The sequence below is a fragment of the Danio rerio genome, chromosome 10, assembly GCF_049306965.1.
Source record: "Danio rerio strain Tuebingen ecotype United States chromosome 10, GRCz12tu, whole genome shotgun sequence".
NCBI lineage: Eukaryota > Metazoa > Chordata > Actinopteri > Cypriniformes > Danionidae > Danio > Danio rerio.
This window is the reverse complement of record NC_133185.1, coordinates 5,784,359-5,810,000: the sequence shown is the minus strand read 5'-3', so window position 1 is coordinate 5,810,000 and position 25,642 is coordinate 5,784,359. Positions and strand designations below refer to the sequence as shown.

General features: G+C 35.6%; 1 protein-coding gene and 1 long non-coding RNA gene across 2 annotated transcripts in view; one reads left to right on the top strand and one right to left on the bottom strand.

Moving 5' to 3' along the window:
• LOC141376298 (uncharacterized) overlaps positions 1-3,297 on the top strand; it is a 5,405-nt gene extending 2,108 nt beyond the window's left edge. Inside the window, exon 3 of the long non-coding RNA XR_012386101.1 lies at positions 480-3,297. This is a non-coding gene — a long non-coding RNA (uncharacterized lncRNA). The remainder of the gene's footprint in view (positions 1-479) is intronic.
• The window catches only part of ror2 (receptor tyrosine kinase-like orphan receptor 2), a 139,704-nt gene that overhangs the window by 70,915 nt on the left and 43,147 nt on the right, over positions 1-25,642 (bottom strand). The gene's annotated exons all lie outside the window — the stretch shown is intronic.

Sequence of the window (25,642 nt, the reverse complement as noted above, 5' to 3'; positions counted from 1 at the left end):
CATTCTCTCACCTCAGCGGTCAAGATTAAGTCCTGAAAATCTCAACATGCTAATATTTCTTTATCACAACCTAGACTGAAAAAAATAACGCTTTAAATGTTTACAGCCATAAACTTGGTATTGCACTTTTGGTCTCCCATTTATCCTGCTTATAAGGAAGGACAGTTTAAGTTTATTTTTGTCTAATCTTAAAAGACCTTGCTTGTTTATTCCTTCTAATTTAATTTATTAAAATGGGAAATTTTTCAGTTTATTTTTATAAAAGACTTCTATAGTTCTATTAAAATGGTTCTTTCAAAAGTTTGTTGAAATAAAACCTTTGTTCAGTCAGAAAACGTGTTCTTATTCTTTTCAGGGTCTTTGCTATGAGAATTACTATTTAATACCGTATACCGCGAAACCGTCAAACCGTGGTATTGTTTTAGACGATTATCATACCGTAAAAAATTCATACCGTTACAACCCTAATCTGAACACAGCCAAACATACCCCAAGTAACCTAATTCACATTCGCATCAATATAGACAGCGCCCTCTAGTGGGCCTGTCCTCTTAAATACGCAATAAAATGTACCCAGAGCAACATTTAACATTTCACAAAAAAAGTATGCAAGTAATTACAATGAGCTTATTTTTTTCAGGATTTTCCATAAAAACGTGCTGCCAAGTGTTGAATGTTGTTATTTCTTCCGATTTTGTATCAGTTATTAGGTTATGCTACAGAATATGTCAGCAATCACTTCCTATTCATTTGTAATATGTAACAACATACAAAATGATAAAGGAAAACCAAGCAAGTAGCTACAATTTCATATCTTGTGACCACTTTTTGTGTAGACTTGTCAAAGAAAGGTACAACTTTTAGTTCAAGTAATTTTTTAAATAAAAAAAAAATACAGTGATAATATCAGAAAACCCAACACAAATGTAAATTAAACTAATTTGCAAAGTCTTACTATGGCGCTGTGCTGTTTTTATGAACACAGCACTTCAAAGACAAGTCAATGAAAATGCCAAAAAAACATGCTAGTATCACGGTACATTGGTTAGCGAGAATCATCCATTCACCTTCTCTCTCTTGCGCTCCTGCCATGTGCTCGGCAGATGTGGGAAAACAAGCACTTTCCTTTCTAACTCAAACTTGTTCTGTATAGTGGCTTGACAATATCCGGCGTACAAGCTCAGCGCTCATTAATAAAACTCTGACTCTACTTCACAAAGCCAGGAAGCTCTTTGCTAAACTCTAGAAATGTGTACTCTTGTCCAGCTGAAGTCAAATCAATCATGGGGTTTCGTTCCAACAAATGGTAATTGAGAAAAAAAAATGTAGTTCATTGTAGAAGGTAAACCAAACTGAAAGTGTGTTTATACTTGGCAGATTTGGTTTGATTCAAATGAACTCTGGAGTGATTTCTCGGTTACACACAAACAGATGTAACAGTTCATTTTGAATAAGTTTAATGCTGCCATCAGAATCCTGGTGTACACCAAACAAGTTAAAAGGATGTGTTGTGATCCACTTGCAAATGATCTCGAGCAGAATGATGGTAATATAAACGCAATATGATCCAAAAACATCCAAACTGAAAGATGTTCCCAAAAATTAATACAGGCTCTAAAAGTCTCATTACGGCTACTGTCATCAAGATTATCGGTTTCAAAGTAAAACATGGTAATTTTTTTTTGATGGATAAAAAAATAATAGTACATCAAATAGAACAAAAATAAGCATATTTATGTTGTTTGTCTCAACATTGCCCAAACTACTCATTTTCAAATACTGAACTTATTGGAACGGCTTAAATACGAGACATACATTTTGGAACATTTTCAATCTTTTGATATTATCAAACTTGATAATATTGATAACTGTGATATCTTTACAACTTCCCAATTCCTAATACAAATACAACAGATGTGTTTAGTGTAGCACAGCACAACATATTGTTTTAAATCATTTTTGTACCATGTTTCAATCATGAAAATGTGGACACTAATACAATCAGGTCTAATTGTCCTTTTATGTTTGGTCAGGACCAAAAAAGCAACAAAGGACGTGGCTTTTTGCCTATTTTATAACACTTGAAATGTCCGGTGCAATGAGCAAAATAAAAATTTTTTTTGGTTTCATCCAAAACTACCCAGATCAGATTGCAAATTTAAAAATGTATTATTGTGATCCAACCAATACTGCAATATACCAATACTGGAATTTATAACTTCGATACAATACCAAGAAATATATAGATATATTTTCAATACTGCGAGGAAAGCCGCTTTCGACACTGACCAAAACCAAGATCCTATCTTTTTAAATATTGCAGTATCGATACTGGAATTTCTAACTTCGATTCGATACCAAGACAAAATTCGATACACTTTTGATACTGCAAGGACAGCCACTGCTGATACTAACCAAAAACAAGATCGTATTGTTTTAAATATTCCAGTATCAATGCTATAATAACAAACTTCGATACTATACCAAGTCAAATATCGGAAAATTTTCGATACTGCAACGAAAGACGTTACTAATGAAAAAAAGCAAGATCCTATTTATTTAAATATTCCAGTATCGATACTGGAATTTCTAACTTTGATACGATACAAAGACAACTATTGTTACATTTTCCATACTGCAAGGAAAGTCGCTATTGATACTAACGGAAAAAAAGCAAGATCCTATCTCTTTAAATATTCTAGTATCAATACAGGAATTTCAAACTTTCATACAATACCAAGAAATATTTCGATAAATTTTCAAAAGTGTGAGGAAAATCGCTATTGATACTGACCAAAAGCAAGATTGTATAATTTTAAATATTTCAGAATCAATACTGGAATTTCTAATTTTGATACAAAACCGAGACAAATTTCGATACACTTTTGATACTGCAAGGAAAGCCACTGCTGATACTAACCAAAAGCAAGATCTTATTGTTTTAAATATTCCAATATCCATATTGAAATTTTTAACTTCAATACGATTCCAAGAAAAATATAGATACATTTTTGATACTGCAAGGAAAGTCACTATCAATACTAATGAAAAAAAGCAAGATCCTATCTCTTCAAATATTCCAGTATTGATACTTTAATTTATAACTTCGATACAACAAGAAAAATATGGATGCAATTTTGATACTGTGCGGAAAGCCACTGTTGATACCAACCAAAAGCAAGAATATATAATTTTAAATATTCTAATATTGATACTGGAAAATCTAACTTTAATACCATGCCAAAAAAAAAGGATATTTTTTTAATATTGCGAGGCAAGTCGATATTGATACTAACCAAAACTAAAAATCACATAATTTTTAATATTCCAATATTGATACTGTAATTTCTAATTTTGATCCAATAGCAAGAAAAATATTGACATTTTTGAACCTGCGAACAAATCCGGTAACGATACTAATCAAAAACAAGATTGCATAGTTTTAAATATTTCAATATCGATACTGAAATTTCTAACTTCAATACGATCACAAGAAAAATATAGATAAACTTTTGATTCTGCAAGAAAAGCCACTATAGATACTCAGCTAAAGAAAGATTGTATCATATTAAATATTCCAGCAGACACATCTTGATCCCGCAAGTAAATCCAGTAACTATATTAAACAAATGCAAGATCGAATCGTTTTAAATATTCCAGTATTAATAGTTATTGAAATAACAATATTTTTGAAAACAATCCAACAACACATTACTAAAATTGTTTTGAAAAATAATCAAAAATGGCCTTTAACTTCATAAAAGTATTGTTAATATTGCAACTAAAGCCAATTAAATCTACTGCCACCATGTCAGAAAAGTCACATAAACCGTACACACAGAATTATGTAATGTACAGGTAAAAATGTATTTTACAAATAATGTAGTAGGGTAAAAGTGTTGAGGACATGTTTCTCCGGTTTGTTCAAATCATTTAACGACTTTAATCCACTGAGGAAGCACGTCAAATTCAATACCAATAAGTGTTCTCCAAGCACCATACTGACCTTATAAACCAAATACCACCTTGAATCTAATTAAATCCTAGTTTAATGGCTAACAGATTCGACTTCTGGCCTTCAGGTCAGTTGTTGAGTTTCTTTGGGACGAAAAGTGGTGTACAGACATGTATCAGTCTTGGCCAGGACACTCTACATACCACAGTGAGCTTTAGAGGTGCCCAAAACAAACAGCCTCTTATGAACACACTGAGCGGCTCTTTCTCCTGACCTTTCACAAACCACGTCTGGGTGACATTGAGCTGCTTCAGTTTAATGCTTCACATTAGCACTGAAGTCAACGTGAAATCAAAATTGGCTTCATTTGTGGTACTCTATAAACAATAAACAACCCTTCTGTGTAGTTTTGTTCGGTTTAACTGTGAGTTGATATTTTGTGTCTGACACTGAACATTATTCGAATAAAGTCTTGATCACTAAATAAAATATAAATTACAACCAATTTTTAAGGAGAAGATTTCAGCAAGCAGTTATAAGTAAATCCAACAGTTTCCGACCCCCAGTATGTGTTCAGTGTTTAGCAATGCTTTTCATATCCTTTTCTTTCAGCCCCCCTCATATCCCTTTTAATGGCCCCCAGACGAAGATCAGATAAGTCCAATTTCCTTCGATTTTATCCGGACTCCATTGGAACGCCACAGACCACATTGCTGACCGAACGTTACTGAATTACGAACGAAAAAACAAAAATCAAGGCCGGCTGAGGGGAAGCATTTATGGTTTAGAAGCCACTAGAGGAAGTCTTTACTGTCTGTGAACAACGGCAATTAAACTTAAAAGAGCCCAAACCGGCAAACAACACGTCTGCAATATTCACTGTAAAGGCCAAACCTGAAAATGACAAAATGTTTTTTTTTTTTCTTCATCCCATGATGCTTTGTGGGAATAGGATAGGATAAACTAAATAATAATTGCTTGGTGCAGTTAGTTTATTAAATATTAAAAGGCAACTTATTGAAAATAACAAACTACTTTCAGCAGACCATGAATAACCTCAATCTTGTGCGCAGCGATAATAAGGACATATTTTGAGTATTACTGTACTCTAAAAAATACAAAAAGAAAGTGGACAGTCAATTCAAATAAGCTTCAGAATAAGAGGTTTTTTTTGCCAATGTTACATTAAATTGTATAATATTAATTGTGTATCATAGATAAGAGTCAAGCACAAATGTAAAGGTCAACGAATAGGAAATACAGTATAAAAGAAGAAGAAAAGGCGGATATTATTAGGTTAAGTCACTCAAAAATGACAATTCTGTTAATTACCCTTGTGTCGTCCCAAATCCCTGAGATCTTTGTTCATCTTCATAATACAAATTAAGATATTTTAGATGAAATCTGAGAGCGCGTTATATACATATAATGTATATATGAAAAGTTTAGATGCAAAAACCTCTAAGTGCCATCTGAATTTTCCATTCAAAATGTCTATTTTTCTCTGGCTGCTAGTGTAGTGTAGTTCCAGTAATTTTACTATTAGTGCAGTGAATAGATTATTTTCATTGCCTTTAAGGTAAAATAACTAAACATCAACATAGGAGGCTTAGAAAAACGCATATTTTAGACGAGAATTTCAGACAGCACTTAGAGGTTTTTGCATCTGAACTCTTCATATACGTCACGATACTGTAATTTTGTTGCAAAAGCAAGAAATATATCAATGCATTTTCGATACTGTGAGGAAAGACACTAACCAAAAGCAAGATCGTATCTTTTTAAATATTCCAGCATCAATACTGAAATTTCTAACTTCGATATGACACCAAGAAAAATATCAATACAATTTCGATACTGTGAGGAAAGTCACTATCAATACTAACCAAAAGCAAGATTGTATTGTTTTTATGTTACAGTTTCAATACTGTAATTTCTAACTTTGATATGATACCAAGACCATCATTGATACATTTTCGATACTGCGAGGAAAGCCACTATAGATATTATCCAAAAGCAAGATTGTATCTTTTTAAATATTCCAGTGTCGATACTGGAATTTCTAATTTCGATACGATATAAAAAAAAAACAAAGATACATTTTGGATTCTGTTAAGAAAGTCGCTACTGATACTAACCAAAAGCAAGATTCTATCTTTTTAAATATTCCAGTATTGATACTGGAATTTCTAACTTTAATACGATGCCAAGAAATATATTGATACATTATCAATACTAACCAAAAGCAAGATCATATCGTTTTAAATACTCCTATATCAATACTGTAATTTCTAACTTTGACTCGATACAAAGAAAAAAAAAATCAATACATTTTCGATATTGCGAAGAAAGTCGCTATCGATACTAGCCAAAAGCAAAATCCTACCTCTTTAAAAATTCCAACATCAATACGATACCAAGAAATATTTAGATACATTTTCAGTACTTTTAGGAAAGCCGCTCTCAATACTAACCAAAAGCAAGATCATATGATTTTAAATACTCTTTTATCGATACTGTAAGTTCTAACTTCAATACAATAAAGACAAAAACATCAATACGTCATTTTCGATATTGCAAGAAAAAAAGTCACTAACGATACTAACCAAAAGCAAGATTCTATCTTTTTAAATATTCCAACTTCGATACAATACCAAGAAATATATAGATACATTTTCAATACTGCGAGGAAAGCCACTATCGATACTAATCAAAAGCAAGATCATATTATTTTAAATATTCCAGCATCGATACTGAAATTTCTAACTTTGATATGATACCAAGACAAATATCGATACATTTTCAATACTACATACAATCCTGTGACATTCAAAGTCCAGACAAGTAACCAAAAACATTGTCAAAGCATTGTTACATCAGTGGTTCAAATGTAATCATATGAAGCTCCAGGAACACTTTTGTGCACCAAAAAAACTGTGAAAATGTTCGCCAATGTCTTTTCTTCCATATCAGGTCAGGATGAGTGTTTACTATAGGAAATACAACATTAGAGCCATCAATAGCGTCAATAATGGAACATGTGAGTGTCATATTGCCAATAGTAATCATGCACCTTGAACAAATGCGTAAGATTTAGATGAAAAAAGTTTAACAGTTTTTGCCACAAGTGTTCTTGGAGCTCCGTGAGATTACGATTGAACCTCTGAAGTCACATGACATGTTTTTGGTTTCCTTTCTGGACTTTGAACGTCTCAGTAATGTTACTGTCTATGAAGGATGAGAGAGCTCTCTGATTTAATATAAAATATCTTCATTTGTGTTCTGAAGATGAACACGTCATGAATGATGGGAAATAATTACTACATTTTTTTTTTTTTTTGAAAGAACTAACTCTTTAACTCAGACTAAGAGGTATGCATGTAAAGGTAGGCATGAGTTCCTGTGTTTGCTGGTCATGAAAGGGTCTTTTGAGGCGTCTGAAGCTCATCTACTGCATCCCTATCCTAACTGAAGCTGTTTTCTCTCCGTGTCCCCCACTTTCCCTCTCTGTGCGTCTCTTTGTTGTTTGTCAGCCCTCACCTTCCTTCATGTCAAAGCAATGTTAACGACGCTTAACAAAGCACCATTTACTTTCAGTCACAATGAGAGCCTTTTGGCCTAAATAACGGCCCTGCTTAGGCAAATAAATTGTTAGTGCAGAGTATAAACCACTGCTTCTTGGGATCGGCATTTACACTGGACATTGAGTGGTGACCAGCACGGTGCCAAAATTGTTTCAAATTGTTTCAAAAATAGTTGAAATAGAAATAAAGTAGTGTTGGGGGTAGCACATTAGTAACGTGAGTTACATAATAATATTACTTTTCTAAGTGACGAGTGTAGTAAGGCGTGTATAGCTCTGGGGTCAAAAAGTTCTCAGATAACATTAACCTACACCTTATTTACCTTTTAAAAAGTAAATAATTGTTTAGGATAAACAGTGTGTTGTTGTAACGTTCGCTCGCAGAACGTATTTTGGATAAGTGTGTGCGTTCGTTTGTATGTGGGCGTGTCGTTTCATGCATGTGTTACAGGTACGAACGGCATTGGGGGATCCGCATTTCGTGCTGATGACGTTGGCCGCTGACGCTGGGTTTGCGCCACCAATCGCTGGTTGGCGTAGCGTTTAAAAGCCGAGCCCAAACTGCAATGGCGATCTCTCTCTCTCTGTCTCTTTCCTTCTCGCCACTTCTCGCTCTTATTCTTTCTGTGGGTCTCTGTGAGGACAGTCTCTCTTGCGAGGGCTAGTCTGAGAGAATGTGTTTTTGCTTGTTTAATGCTCTTGTCTAAAGTTTGCGATTTAACAATGCTTGTGAAATTGTCCAGTTTACTGACATGTTTGAGTGATGCCTCGGAGAGGTGTAGGAGTGAGTAAGTCGCGCGATATACATATACAACACTCAGATTGATATTTTGTATTAGTTCATTAGGTTCAGGAGAATGTGCTGTTTTCTGTATGTTTTGTTTTTAGTTAGAGCAGTTTAGTTAAGACGTTTGGTACGTTGAAGATGTTTCTTTTCATGCTTTTCTTTTCATATTTAGTTCAGTTTGGTGAAAACAGTTACTGAGTTTTGTTATATTTATTTCTTTGATTTAAGCACATTCAACTACTTCCTCTCCCCCCAGGTAATTCATTATTTAATCATTGTAAATATTTTTCTTTCACTGTATAATATATTTTCACTGGTTTCATTGGATATATGGGCAATAAATAATTGCAGTGATTATTTGATTCAGTTTATTTCTTTCTCCATCCGCTTGTCACACACATTAAACTAATGTATGTTATGTCATCTACTCCTAGTTTAATATTAACATCTAAAAGGACGTAACAGTTGTTAATTGCAGAACTCCTCCATTAAAAAAAGAAAAAAAATTTTTTTGAAAGATCAAGCCTCATTCAGGTAATAAAAAGTGATGCAAAAGTAACTTAACACATTACTTACTATAAAAAGTAACCAAGTAGTGCAACTAGTAACTTTTTTGGAGGAGTAACTTAATATTGTAATTCATTACTTTCTAAAGTAACTTTCCCCAACACTGCTAGTGTTTGCATAACGAAAAATGTGATTGTTTGTAGGGCTGATAAACGTGTAAATATCAAATTGAAAAATATTGTGCTCGAATAAATGAATATGACTATTAGTTCACTAAAATAAAAATATTTTTACCTTAAATGAGTAAATAATCTAAAAGGAGTCAATAAAAGGCATGTTTACATTTATTTTAAAATATACAAATATTTATTTTACAAAAGCTTTTTTTTACTTCAGCTACTAAAAAACATGTTTTCAATTAGAAACTAAAATAATTGTAAAAAATAAATAAAATAAAAAAAGAACAAAAAAACATTTTTAAAATATCTTTGAGTACATAAAAACGACAAATTAAGCTAATGATATGTAAACAGAGAAAAGGCTGATTTATACTTCTGTGTCAAGCACACGGATATGCTACAGCGCAGACTGCGCGTGGATGTCGGTGATGTTGAAAAGAACCTCACAAAAAATGTAACTACACGTTGCAACGATGCATAGTGCAAGCTCTGTGATTGGTCGGCTTGGTAGCGCTGACGAGCAAGGGCGGAGGGGAGAGTCGCACGAGCCTGATGCAACAAGTGTTTAAAAGTGTCAAGTCCCTTGACGGAGCTCCAGATGGAGACTGTTGTTTTGTATTTTTAAGCTTATGATCAAAGTTGTTACACATCCGCCGATTCCCACCTCAAAATGAGCGAGTTTAAGCCACTTGTACATTAAGGCAGTGTTCAGAAAAAACAAAACACCATCGAAGAAAGTCGATACAGAGGAACATGAACACCTACTGTCAGCTAGCGTTTCTGAAGTGTTATTGCAGAGGAACACACACAGCGTGCAGTATAAATGTATGAAGTATAAATGCACGGCTACGCACACTGCTAATAAAACATTAATAATACCATAAAAAATAATAATAATAAAACAATAATAACATAAATGACAAGTTCTACTACTAATACAGATAAAAAAATATATATATTAAATATAATAAACTTAATATTATTATTTTATTGTTTACTAATTTACAATATTTTGGTAATTTTATTTATATTATAACTACGTTATGCTTTTTTATAAGACTTAAAATGTTAACGTCAATCATCAAGCTTTGATTTTTAATTGTAACAATAACAGATACACAAGCGATTAATACACTAATACACTTCTTCAACCATGTACACCTTTACATGCAATAATGTTTTTATATCTGTATCTTTTCATGTAAAGCGCTTTGAGAATTCAGTTTTAAAGGCGCTATATAAAAATAAATTATTATTAATATAATGAATAGAACTGCAGGTTAGCTGTCTGTATATAATGACTTATATTTGATTGTAACTTTACCTTAATTTGATCGTATTGCAATGATGTGCACATTTTGTAAAGTAAACAATAAATATTGTAAAAAGTGCAACACTAAAAAACTTGAATTGAATTACATAAAGATTAAGGTTTTATTATTAAAATCACATACTCTATAAACAAAACATTATGCAAAATTATTAATAACTTTTTTCCCTCTTGAACACACAAAGAAAAGTTCAACACGAAAAAAGCTCAAGGTTTGGAACAAGTGGAAGGGATTTTCATTTTTGGGTGAACTTAACGCTCAATTACCGCAAAGCGTGATTTGTAAATTTGCACCAAAACATAGCAGACCACAGACTCTAATGCCAGCAACTCTTCCTTCCATGAGCCATTGAAAACATTGGCCTGTGACCCACCAGAAGCATTTCTGAAAGCGGCTCCCAAATATGGCCAGAAGACGTATACGTTTGTGTTCAGAGCAGACCACACACACACTAATGTGATAAATCCATCACCGCTGATGTCTGTCAAAATACTGCCTCGTGGGACTTTGATGATAACACCCAGAACTGGAATAAACAGACCTGGAACCCTCCTGATTCTCTACCTATAATATCATCATAGCCTGGGTTTCCATATACACAGAGGTTTTCTTCTTTGGCCCTGTTGTTTTCATAAAGCGTGCCTCTCCCAGCTTACAGGGCTTCAACGGCGCATATTTCAGCACCTCACGCAAAGTTTACAGTTTCTCTATATAAACACTGCTTAAACAGGTCAGTGTGGTCAGGATTAAGAGTCAATCCTTACTGCCTAGACGTGCCAAAGACCTATTTTTATTTTTTTTCTTTACAATATTCCAGATTAGAAATGTATCTGGTGGAAATAAGCCAGGATCAACACCTTTAAATAAAGCTTCTCGGTGATGACCTTGTTTCTGATATACACTCAAAACATGTTTGCCTTTGTTCAAACTACTTAAAAATGAGCTAAAATGACATGATTCCTGAGGTTTTTTTTTGTTTTGTTTTTTGAGACAACGTAATTGCTTAATGTTTAATCCACTTACATTCATAACAAACTAATAAGTTAAATTAATTCCTTCATGTTGTCCCAAAAAAAATTTGATTGTGTGGAACCAAAGACTATAGAATACACAACTCGTATAGTTTTGAACAGGGAAAAGTGTAATGGTCAACATAATGAATGAAGCCCCGTATAGCCATCGCTATTCACCTTATTCTCCGCCGACGAGTGGGCGCTGCTATTTGAATCTTTTTGGCTTGAGACTTCCGGTCTCATTCACTTCCATTCATTTTTTGACGTTAAAAACCTGCTCGTTACGTTGCTTGATGTTGCAATTTGATATTTTCTTATTATATTATTCTACTTGGTCTGTATAGTCATGCAAACATTTGTCTGTAGAGCAAGCAGTTTGACCATTTTCTGCCATTTATTATTCCTAGTCATTTCTCCCATAGGCGACTGAATCTGAAGTTCTAAGACAATCGTGATAACAAGCGCACTTCCGCATTTTAGAATAAGGTCAATAGACTGAAGCTGGATTTACACATGGTTTCTGCTACATTCATTCTTCCGTGGCGGGTCGCCACACCAAAATTCATCACATTACAGCTTCTTATTCAAAATATTCGATCGTTTTTTAAATATCGGGTTAAATAAATTAATTAATTTAAAAATAATAATAATAATAATAATAATAATTAAAAAAAAAAAAAAAAAAAAAAAAACGCACCGGAAACGTATTAAAAAGGTAATAGAATTATAACAGCGCAAACTTTTCTGTGACCATAATAGTGCTGTGCGTTCTGTTTAACACTTCAAGGTGACGTGCTGACTGACAGACTGGCTGACAGGTGTGTGAGGCCAGCAAACACGGCGTAGCTATCAGTTATGATGAACAGTTTCCATAATATACTTTATTTATAGATAAAGGTCTGTGGCTCTGCATATAATGACTTTATCTTGCTGGAGTTTATAGCCGTTTCACTTTACTTTAGGACGCATTAATGCCGCGGCCCGCTCCGCAAGTCTATCGGAGTTGGAATCCGTCTATCGGAGACATTCATAAATATTCCTAGCAAATCTAATAAACGTTGGAGACATACTCTGTACATAAACGCACTAAATCACACTTCAGCCACGTTTATTTGAGGACGTGCAAAAAAATCTGCAATTGAGCAGCGTATATTTGATGGCGCGCAAGAAGTTTTGTGCACGAACAGAGGAAATCGACGCTCAAGCAGAAATTGACATGCTTGTAGGCAATTACATGAATGCGATCTCGACTGAATACTGAAAACTTTAAGTCTCAATGACTGGTCCAGAACATGCATGAACTTTGTTTTCCAACTAAACAATGCATCTGAGATTCACAATAGCTCCTATCATACAGCAATGATGTGTCTTTTTACTTTGAATCATAGTTGCTTAATTGTTTGGATGCTAAAAAGATTTTTGGCAGTCGACTTTCTAGAAACTGTGAATCATTTTGACAGAAATGGGTCAGTTAGTTTCATAATTTCACGTTTAGAAAAGTGGGTGTTACGTTTTACAACAGAGCCAGGTGTTCAGAAGGAAAAAACAAAGAATGATATACATCTGACAAAGTTGTTTTAAGAGAAGAACGGTATTATTACGTTTTAATTAAATTCTGTATTCATTTGGAAAAGCATGCACCGAATGGAAGTGTCCAAGACCAGCAATGTGCATCAATCAAGTAAAAACATGGCCAATGTTCAGTGCTGACTTGCAAATAAATGAAGCGTAACTTCCTGTGGACTCAATCTTGCTCCATTGATCATCTGAGAGCACATTCAGGTGCAACACAAGACTCTGGTTCTTCTCTGCAGGACATCTGGATGCCATTTCACCTTTTCCTAAACTGCAGTATTAATCAGACATTCAACATGCCATTCGAAAGAATTAACAAGTTGATTTTGAGATTAACACTTGTCTGCAATCAAGCTTTCAGGTTCAATTCCAACTAATGTGACCACTACTGTATTTATTGAACAATTAGATGTCGTCTACTGGAAACAGAGGTTACTCTTGACCTTTTAATGGGAGTTTTACTGTATGTAGGGCTACAATGAACATTTATTTTGACAACTGATTAATATCTTTAATTCTTTAATTGAATAATCATTTCTGGATAAATAAAGTATTCAAATTATATAAGGAAAGATTTTCCAACTTTAGTTAAAACCACAAATACTGTATTTTTGTAATTTTATCTCACAATTTAGACATTCTTGCTTTCAAATCCAAATCTCACTGTTCTAAGTAGATATACAATACTTTTGAGAATTATTTTCGTCAATCTGTCAAACGGATTAGAAAACAATGAGCCTAACTGGCAGAATGAACAAAAATCACTGCAATCTTACAGTAATGATCTGAGAACTTGACCACTCTGATATATTTTACTACAGGGTTGTCTCGATAACGGAAGTCTGTTTTAATCGATACTGAAATTTTAAAAACATCCATTTCCCGCTAACATTTGAGCACTGTTAGGCACGTTCTTAAACAGCGCTGATTTGCCATTGTGTTCACATGCACAACAGAAATGACTGTGATTGGCCGTATAGGTCATCGGTTCACCAAACTCACTGCTGTTTACTGGGTACAGGGACACTGGAGCTCTTCAAAGTCATGTCGATCAGCTGGTTTGTCTATAAGCTGACATACGTGTGATCCGTTGATGAATCACGGCTTTAAAACGCTCCAGTGTCCCTATATCTGTGGTTACACTCAGTAAACAGTGGTGAGTTTGGTGAACTGATGACCTTCATGAACAACCACAGTCGTTTTTGTTGAGTATGTGAGCACAACGGTAAATCAGCGATGTTTAAGAATGCGCTCAACAGCGCTCAAATGTTAGCGAGAAATTGACTTTTCTGTATTGATTGGTACACAACTCAGACATTCTCGCTTTCAAATCCAAATCTAAGTCTCACTATTACAATAATTAATAAATAACTATAATTATAATATACAATACTTTTGAGAATTATTTTCATCAATCTGTCAAACGGATTACAAAATAATAAATTAACAATTCTTTTTAAATTATAATAAATAAATAAATATGCACATATAAAGACACAAACACATAATGTACAATATATACACACAGGGGCATCTATTCCACTGGGGACAATTCCACCAATGAAAATCCTGATTGAAACTTACACGAATAAATTACATATATTCTCTATTATTTACAATGATGAAAATTACTTGTGCTGCATTATTATCGACAAAAAAATAATCTGAAACTACTTGTATACAGAAGAACTTACAGTTCAAAATTATTAGCCCCCCTGTTTGTTTTATTTCTCAATTTCTGTTTAACGAAGAGAAGATTTGTTTCAACACATTTCTAAACATAATAGTTTTAATAACTCATTTCCAATAATGGGGCACATGCCTAATAATTCTGACTTCAACTGTATATATGAGCAATTCTATGCAAATGTCAACCTTGCCAAGAAATTATTATTTTTTCGCCAAAATAGCGGAATGATTTCTGCAAAAATGTCTCTAATAATGTTTTAAAACAATTATATTTGGTTTACCAAGGTCACTCAAGTGCAAATTTCACATCTGCCACATCTATAACGCAAAAATGTCACATCCAAAACGGAGCTTTTTTCTCATAAAACCAAAAATGTCAAATAAAATGAAATTAATCATTTTTGTTTTACAGAGAACCACCTTTTCTCCTTTTGATTATCATTATTTCTTTTGGGTTGTGCAGTTTAATTCACAGAATTTCTGCAAAGTGTTGTATACTATAAACTCACTAACTTTTTCGTCACATTCATGATGCATGTTTATTTTTCTCATTTAAAATGTAAAAAATGTTTACAGATTGATATTTTTCTGCTGCCATAACTCAGTGGTTAGTTGTTTTGGAAAACAGATAGTTAATATAATGTTAACACCTACATGTATCTAATTTATGTTTTGAGATTTTACAGCAAATATCACATCCATAATGCTGGAATTGCTCATATCCAAACCATAAAATGCAATTTATGCACAATTAAATTCATATTATGTTACTGAACATTTCAGTGATTTTTTTAAAAAGTTTCATCCAAGAGTATATAAAAAAAAGCAAAAAATTAAAATGTAAAATATCACTCCATTATCTCTGTGACTGCCACATAGGTATGTGCCTATATAAGATTCTGACGGTATGATAACCCTGGGTATAAATATCACGATATCCTGGTATTGAGATCACTGCTCTAAAATATATTCTTTTAAAATGCCTGAGTAAAAATACAAAACCTTTTTCCCCTTTGTACACAATATAGTTTAATTTGAGAAACATTTATAATATTTTGGAGCAGTAAAATATAATCAGGCTAAATAATTGACATGAAATATTGACTTCTGCTGCCTTCATTTTTTTCAAAAATACTCATTTCTTTACAATTTAAAAGGGCATCTTTGGATATCTTTTCTGCTGGAGATACTGTTTTTCTAAAAATTTCTAAAAAATATATATATAAATTAAAAAAATCTTACTCACACCTTCGGAACAGTATAGCAGATAATTTTGACGGTTTTAAAACTTTTACAAACCGCGGTATACCATGAAAACTGTTATCATCCCATGCCTACTGCCACAGCATGTCTCTCCAATAGCAACTTCAACCAGAAAAAACGAAGACATTTTGTAGGAAACAAGGCTTCAGAATAAATCTGCAATGAGACCTGTGAGATGGTGTGTTGGAGCTCAACTGATTTAGTGTGGCTTTTTTAACGGGTGTGAACTCTGTGAAAGCTGCCAGACCTTACAGCTGCTGAACTCCACCCTCCAGACAGACTTTCAACAATACCTGCTAAATAAACAGACCATGGCCAGCACAACCGATGCCGTTTGGTCCATGTTTACAAGTGGTATAAAAGGGATAGTTCAACCAAAGAGTGAAAAATCTGACATCAGTTACTCATCCTCCTCCATCCACCCCTCATGCAGGGGTTTTTTACTCATTGCCTGCCGACACAGCTGGAAAAAATCCTAGAGGAAACACTGTAACCTATATTCAAGAATATAGAAATTTGTTTTCCATGACTTTTCCAAAACTGTGAGGGTTTTTCTGTTTTGCCAAACTTTTCCAGGCGTGGAGAATGCCATGTCAATATTCCATGACTTTTCCATGACCGTATGAACCCTGAGTAGAATACATTTTATGACACAATCAGCGCAACAACTATAAACCACCATGGGGAAATGTCAAAACGTTTTTTTCTGATTTTATTAAAGCATGTTAGGAGAAAAATCAACACTACAAAACGTTTTTAGACCCCTTTGGTTATTTTAAAGTGCAATCAGAACACATTTGGCCAACAAAAACTGTGTAAAATGCATACTTAGTTCAGGGGTGTCAAACTCTTTTTAGCTCAGGGACTATATGGAGGAAAATCTATTCCCAAGCAGGCCGGATTAGTAAAATCTTGGTATATATAACTTAAAAACAACAACTTCAGATAGTTTTTTTTTGTTTGTTTTAACATGATTAAGATTAAACTTAAAGCCGGAGCGTGAGGACAACACGATCTCACAGAAATTCGTAACTTTTTGATTTAGTTGCCAATTCATATGGATTCATACATACAGAGACTTTACGCATAGTTTGTGAATGAACAAACTTACGTGTTGCCTACTAGTTGCAGACGCAATCATGAGGCTGTTTTTGCATGTCCATGACAAGTAATCCATGACAGAACTGGAAAAAGTGCATTACTTCGATCATTTTAATATAGCATATTAATAATGAAATCCAAAAATTATAGCATTATATTGAGTTAATTTTAATTTTAATATTGAGTAAAGTTAATTTCGTGGCCCACCTGTAGGATTACTGAGGCCCACTAGTGAGAATCGGTTGAGAATACCTGCTTTATCAGATGAAATTAACTGTTTGAAGTTGCGTCATCCAGTGGACACAATTGGAACAGCAGCTTCTTTAATTGAAAAACTGCAGCTCATTTTCATACTTGACAAAATCATCTTGCGGGCCGGATTAAACCTGTTAGCTGGTCTGATTAGGTCTGCTGGCCATCGGTGTGAAACCCCTGCTCTAGTTTAATTAGAAAAAAATACTACCAATAAAAATAAATAAATATATTTCTGCTTGCACTAAAATACACAACACTTGTCGGCGCCAATAGCCTAGTGGTTAGTGCAGACACATAGCACTCACGGCGACCTGAGTTTGATTCCCGGCTCGAGGTTCTTTGCCGATCCTTCCCCTATCTCTGCTTCCCACATTTCCTGTCTGTAAAAATCTCCACTGTCCTATCCCAATAAAGGTGAAAACCCCTAGAAAATAATTATTAAAAAAAATACACGACACTAAGTCACATACAACCCTCAGCATAAACAAAATAATAAATAAATAAAAATAAGGGCCTAAAATTTCCTAGAGAGTTTGTAAGTCCTGATGTCTGCATCTTCAGCAAAACATTTTCTTTGAGTGAAACCGGATCTTCAACACGCTCTTGTGTTTTTCCTGTGGGGGTTCAGACTGATTCTGTGTGTTTGCAGAGTTTCCCAGCAGCTTAACATCTACATGCTCTGAACGAGGACTTGACTCCCGGGGGCCACAAACGTCAAATTATTTGCAGGCTGGCAAACTGGACAAAGACCACAGCTGTGTTGTGTTTCCTCACAGCACAGACAGCCAATCAGTGGCCTTAAATCAACAAAGTAGGAGGGACTTACTGATGCCTTACACCTGCATTAGATTAAACTAATTGGCACAGGTGTGGAAGGACGAATGGGCAGGATTTTCACATTTTATCATCTGACAGTGGTTAAAAATATAGTCCATTTAGTACACTATCCAGACGCTTCCAGATACAATGCTCTATTTTAACACAAATCCTCAAAAGCATGACATGGATCCTATTTATAATATTCACCACTATTAAGAATTAATGATCCCGTGTGCAACAATAACTGTGTTTTGTTCAAATACATAATTTTTTAACTAGGATCTTACATTCATGGGATTTACAGTTAAGGGTATGTCATTTCCATGTACTAAACTCTTAATATGCAGCTAGGTAAACCTAGATTTTCAGTATATGGCATATTTAATGTATTTTCTCCATTATTAGCAGTATGCAAATTTACTAAAAACAATAATAATTATGTTTTCATTAGTGCTGTCAAAATTAGTGCATTGACGCATGCGATAAATTTGAAATATTTAACGCGTAAAAAAAAATTACGCAATTAACGCAGTCGCAGGTTTTTTTTGTTTTTTTTTTTTACTTTCTGTTGTGGTGGACATGTTTAACAAGCAAAGAAATATGGATAAGACCAAGGAAGCACTTTTTGAAGTTTCAGTATAAAACAACTAATGTCGCGTCACCAGGCTCTCCATGCGTGTTGAATCTGACGGGAGTCGCTCTGGCGCGCTGTGTGTGTGTGTCTGTCTGTGTGTATGTCTGTGTCAGGGGTTGAATGAGCGACGTATCGAGACGTACCTAAAGAGCGGTGGGGCTGAGTTGCGCGCGACGTACCTGAAGAGCTAGGAGGGATGCGGTGGAGAGGGGTGTGCAACGTATTTAAGGACCAGGCGGGAGACGCGCAATTTCCGGGAGATTATCATTAATTTGCGGGCATCCGGGAGTCTCTGTGCATTTGCGGGACAACTGGACTGGACTTGGGATGTCTGGACTGGACTGTCTTAGCAAATAGATGATTATAAAGGAGGACTGAGCAAAATTGTTTCTACTTTATAATTAATGTTCTCAACTCATAGCAATACAACTTTACAATGAGTGTAATTGTTTGTATGCAATTCTTTATTATTATTATGATTATTATGATTATGATTATGATTATGATTATGATTATGATTATTATGTTCCATTTTTCCATATCTGCAATTCCTGTATTTTGGCATTTTTTTGCAGTCCATTTAGAATCCAACTTGGAAATAATTTTTTTCTTTATTGGTATTGATTGTTTTGAAATTCAAATGGCATTAACATGCCTGTGTTTTTATTTCTGCAATAAATATGGCTGTCAAGCCAGGATCTTGATGGTTCATTGTGGGTATGTTGTTTACATAAAGAAATCTGTTATAAGTTAAACAAAAATTCTAACAAATAATTATATTTTGAATAGTTTTTGTCTTGCATTTACATTAATTATACATTTGAATAGCCAAAATTACAAGTTTCAGTTTTTTAAATGTGATTAATCGAGATTAATTAAAAAAAAAAAAAGTGTGATTAATTAATTAACTTTTTTAATCGATTGACAGCACTAGTTTTCATATGTCAGACCTATTCATAAACTAATCTGAGAAGAGAATTGTTCTGGTTCTGATTCTAAACAACAAGGCAACGTCTGCACAATTCAGCAGAAACGAAGGAAAATGATAAATTGCAAACAAGCCAGATGTGCTGTGCTTATTTGTAGAGCTGGAAAAACTGCAAACAAAGCAGTTCAATATCAATACTATTACAAAAAAATGCTACTAAATGAAGAAATCTTAGAATGGACAACTCAATACACATTTTCTTAAAATGGCCTTAAATGAATCCAGACTGATTCTCCTTGGAGAGACATCCCGAGCTGACTGAACTTTAAGGAAAAAAGGACATGCCCCTTGGGAAGCACTATAGTAAGGTATTAGGTATCAACAAGCCTAAGAACACATAGTGCGGAGGATTTTATTTGGACGTGTGGATAATGGAGCGCTTCATTCCAACTCCTTAGATCCTGAAGTGTCTCTGACAGGGAAAGTGAAGTATAAAAACTACAGTTCAAGTGGCAAACTTTTGGACTTAAGGAGTGTCCACTTCAGAGCATATTCTGGCCAAGAATTGGTCATGGGAAGAGGTAATCTGACCGACATCAAGCCACAACCACAAAAACAGACTGCAGTTTAACAAAGTGGCAGTTCAGAAATCCCATTTTATTCAAAATTACTAAAGATCCTGAACAAACATACACCTACTAACAAAGCATTGTTTTCATCTTGGTTCTTGCACTTTAAATTAAACCTTACACACTTCCGGCCACTTTATTAGGTACACCATATATATATATATATATATATATATATATATATATATATATATATATATATATACACACACTGCACTAACCACCCTTTTGCCTTTAGAACTGCCTTAATCCTTTGTGGCATAGATTCAACAAGTAGTGGAATAATTCCTCATGATAGCATCACGCAGTTGCTGCAGATTTGTTGGCTACACATCCATCATGCCCGTTCCACCACATCCCAAAACTGCTCTATTGGATTGAGATCTGGTGACTGTGGAGGCCATTTGAGTACAGTGAACTCATTGTCATGTTCAGAAAACCAGTCTGAGATGATTCACGCTTTATGATATGGCATGTTATCCTGCTGGAAGTAGCCATCAGAAGATGGAGACGATGCGGTCATAAAGAGATAGATGTGGTCAGCAGCAATACTCAGGTAGGCTGTGGCATTGACACGGTGCTTAATTGGTACTAACAGGCTTAAAGTGTGCCAAGAACATATCCCACACACCATTACACCACTACCACCAGCCTGAACGGTTGAAACAAGAAAAGTGGATCCATGCTTTCATGACACCAAATTCTGACCCAACAATCCAAATGTCGCAGCAGAAATTGAGACTCATCAGACCAGGCAACGTTTTTCCAATCTTCTATTGTCCAATTGTGGTGACCCTGTGCGAATTGTAGCCTCGGTTTTCTGTTCTTAGCTGACAGTAGTGGCACCCAATGTGGTCTTCTACTGCAGTAACCCATCCGCCTCCAGGTTTGATTTGTTATTTATTCAGAGATGCTTTTCTGCAGACCTCGATTGTAACGTGTGCTTATTTGAGTTACTGTTGCCTTTCTATTAGCTCGAGGCCTTTTTCCTCTGACCTCTGGCATCAACAAGGCATAAGCGCCCACAGAACTGCCACTCACTGGATATTTCCTCTTTTTCAGGCGATTCTCTGTAAACCCTAGAGATGGTTGTGCATGAAAATCCCAGTAGATCAGCAGTTTCTGAAATCTTCAAACCAGCCCGTCTGGCACCAACAACCTTTCACCTTTCTTCCCTATCCTGATGCTAAGTTTGAACAGCATCAGATCGTCTTGACCATGCCTAAATGCATTGAATTGCTGCCATGTGATTAGAAATTTGCTTCAACGATTAGTTAGACAGGAGTACCTAATAAAGTGGCTGGTGAATGTGTGTCTTTTGGTCAGAATGTGTATGTATTTCTTTTTTTCACAACCATGCATTTACATATTCTGGATGTTTTTTCTTAGAATTGGGACTTCTGGCAATCCTTGGTTATATAATCTCACATTTTTGAGTGTATCGCAAGCTTACCACAAGCTGTTACCTTGCAAGCTGTTAACATGTAATTGTAGGTTTATAATCACATAAATTTCAAGACAACAATGTTTTCCATAAGGTTAAAACAGTATTATTTTAACTGTTTAACAATTCAATACATCCAAGTTTATAAACTTCTTTAAAATATAAACCACTCCAAATGCTTTTAGAGATTTATTTTACAGATTCTAGTACCCAATGGCCTCTAAAATTAAAATAAATTATTAATTATTTTTATCAGGCTGGTTTCTCACTCAAACGATTACATTTTCCAGTAATTCTGATAAAAGCTTTCACACTCCGACAAGGAGCCAGTTTAAATGGAATTTTCCAATTTCTATGGTTCATAGGTGAATTCTTTTTAATATCCGCGTCTTTTCTAGATGTGAGTAGATCTGCACCGTCAACTATTCCACAATCCTACCATAATAAAAGGTTTTTATTTTGGGAAATGTGAAAAGTGCATGAGCAGACGAAATAATGGTTGGTGGAAAATGATGTAGAAATCAAAACACTACATGAGGTGAAGCGAGAGGTTTGAAATGTGTTATTTTAGGAAGACGGGGCATAGAAAGTGCAAGAAGTCAAGACAGTTATGGGCTGCTGTATAAAGAAATGGAGAACGAGGAGATCCAGGGAGTCTTTTTGGACCTGTAGTCTCTGAAAGAGAAGCCCAATTCATCATGTGTGAAGTGCAGCTCTCCGTTAACACCCTGAACGATTAAGCGAGCAGACATGAGATGTCCTGGGGAGCTAAAAACTAACAGAGTCTGGAAAAATCATTCATTGATCCTTGAACCTCTTATTCCTGTTTCATCGCCAACGAATAATGCACCTCAGACATTATGGCCATCTCGAAGTGTCTTGGCCGGAATGATGGGAGTTGCAAGTGCCAAGACAGTAATGATCAATTTGCTCTGCACTTTGGGATTTCTGTTGTGGGACTAAAGAGTGTTTGGTGCTGACAGTCTCATCTGATTGAGCATTTACACTTCCAGTCAGTCCCAAAGAAATGCATTTATTGCTGTAAAATGATCGAATTAAAGGGGCCTCGGCAGTGAGGCGCAGATATTTTCAGAATGGAATGTCTCATCCAATCTCAATCTCACTGAACTCTGGTACAAGAATGCACATGCTGTCCAGAACATTTCTATATGGCCCTTGTTTTTAATACAGGACATTTGAAACATTTTTCAGCTGAGACAGGTCATGGGAAAGGTTGAACAGATGGATGCAAATGGCTGCAAGCATACATTTTGCAATGAATGGATGAATGCATTGCGATGGATGCATGGACACATAGTAATGGATGGATTGATGAATTAATATATGCATAGCCATGAATGAATGCACCCATTTATACATAGAGTGGTGGATAAATGCATGGGTGTATGCATATTGATGGATGGATGCATGTGTGTTTGCATAGTGATGGATGAATGCATGCATGTATAATTAGCGATGGATGAATGGATTGATGCATGCGTGTATGCATAGCGATGGATGGTTGCATGGATGCATAGTGATGGACATATGCATAGCTATGGATGGATGAATTGATTTATGGATAAATGGATGGATTTAGAAATGTATAGCAATGGGTGGATGGATGGATTGATGCAAAGCGATGGATGGATGGATGGATGGATGGATGGAAAGCAATGGATGGATGGATGCATGGATGCAAAGCGATGGATGGATGGATGCAAAGGGATAGATGGATGGATGCCAAGAGATGGATGGATGGATGGATGGATAGATGGATGGATGGATGAATAAATGAATGGATGGATGCAAAGTAATGGATGGATGGATGCAAAGCGATGGATAGATGGATGGAGCGCAGCAAAGCAACGAATGGATGCCAAGTGATGGATGGATGCAAAGCAATGCATGGAAGGATGCAAAGCTTTGGATGGATAGATGGATGGATGCACAGCAAAGCGATTGATGGATGCAAAGCGATAGACGAATGGATGAATGCAAAGCCATGGATGGGTGAATGGATGGATGCAAAGCTATGGATGGATAGATGGATGAATGAATACATAGCAAAGCGATGGATGGTAGCACTGCGATGAGTGGATGGACGAATGCACTGATACATTGCAATGAGTGGATGGATGAAGGGAAGCATTGGGTTAAATGGGTGGATGGATACATGGATGCATTGGTTGAATAGATGGATGGATGGATGGATGGATGGATGGATGGATGGATGGATGGATGGATGGATGCATTGCTATGGATGGATACTGTAATTTATGGACAGATGAATGGATGGATGGATGCATAGTGACTGATGGATGGATGCGTTGTGATGGATCTGTGGTGTTCTGCACAGGTGCATAAGTGCTGCATGTAGTGCTGAAAGAGCAAAAAAACAAGGTGAAACTGGGATGCAGGAAATGAGGAGGGGCAATAATGAGGCACTTTGCTATCTGAGTCACTCTGACTGTACACTAATGCTTTTATAGTGCGTCTCTCAGATGTATATCTGCACAAAGACAAGCCTGTAATTAACCAACCAGAGTCACTGTCTGACGCAAGCAGACTCCACTTTTATTGCTGCTGTCCCATTCTCATGAACAGGGCGATTGACTGATAACTAAAAAAAAGAAAAGGGCGATTCAAGAGGGCAGGCAGATAAAAAGGCTTGGAGCCTCTTCTTGCCTTACTTTGAGAGGGGCAAGAACCTTTCTGTTTGATGTGGCTTGTCCTCCATATTAGTGCAAGTTCCCGTATCACGCTCCCGATCAAATAAGGGCACTGCACTTAAAAGAACTTTCATATTACCGGCTGCTCCTCAAACCCTTGATAAGATCAAGGCATCACAACAGTAATAGCCTTGGAAACAATGGACGATTTTCAAATCTTTACCAATTTTGAAACCATGATTGACTCTACTGGAATGTGTCCTGGTTTGCAGTGAAAAGGCAGTTAAGATGAGAGTTAACTGTTTGTCGATGCCATGTTTTATTAAAAAATAGCTTGCTCTCATTGGGTACTACAAGTATCCAGTTGGAGGAAGCCTGATTGTGTTAAAACTATATCAAACATTTTAGATTATTACAGTTTGGTTGTGGCGAGGAGGCTCTGGCTCAGGAGCAAAAGAATAATTGTAATGACCTCCCACTACTGAAGGTTTAATTCTGACCAAAATTCAGCTTCAACAAACCCCAATCACTGGGGGCTGCAAAATGGGCCCCAAATCTTTAAATGTATGACCAGTCTACCACAACCAGACAAATCATAACAGTAAGAACATGAGAACATGTACATAATGTTAGAGAAGATTTAGAGATTTCAAAATGCATAAAAAGAAATATGAAAAAAATCTGGTTTTCCACAAAACTGGTAAAAACACTTAAAATCAAGCAGCAATTCTGCATATTAGAATGATTTATAAAAGACACTGGAGTAATTATCCACAAAAATCAAGCTTTTCAAGGTGGCACGGTGGCCACTGGTTCGAGTCCCGGCTGGGTATATTTTTAAACAGTGATACAAGTTTAACTCTTTATAACAGCTCGTTAATGCACATTTCTAATCAGCCAATCACATGGCAGCAAATCAACGCATTTAGGCATGTAGACATGGTCAAGACGATCTGCTGCAGGTCAAACTGAGCATCAGAATGGAGAAGAAAGGAGATTTAAGTGACTTTGAATGTGGTATAGTTGTTGGTGCCAGACGCGCTTGTCTGAGTATTTCAGAAACTGCTGATCTACTGGGATTTTCACGCACAACCATCTCTCGGGCTTACAGAGAATGGTCCGAAAAAGAGAAAATATCCAGTGAGCGGCAGTTCTGTGGGTGCAAATGCCTTGTTGATGCCAGAGGTCAGAGGAAAATGGCCAGACTGGTTTGAGCTAATAGAAAGGCAACAGTAACTCAAATAAGCACTCGTTACAACTGAGGTCTGCAGAAGAGCA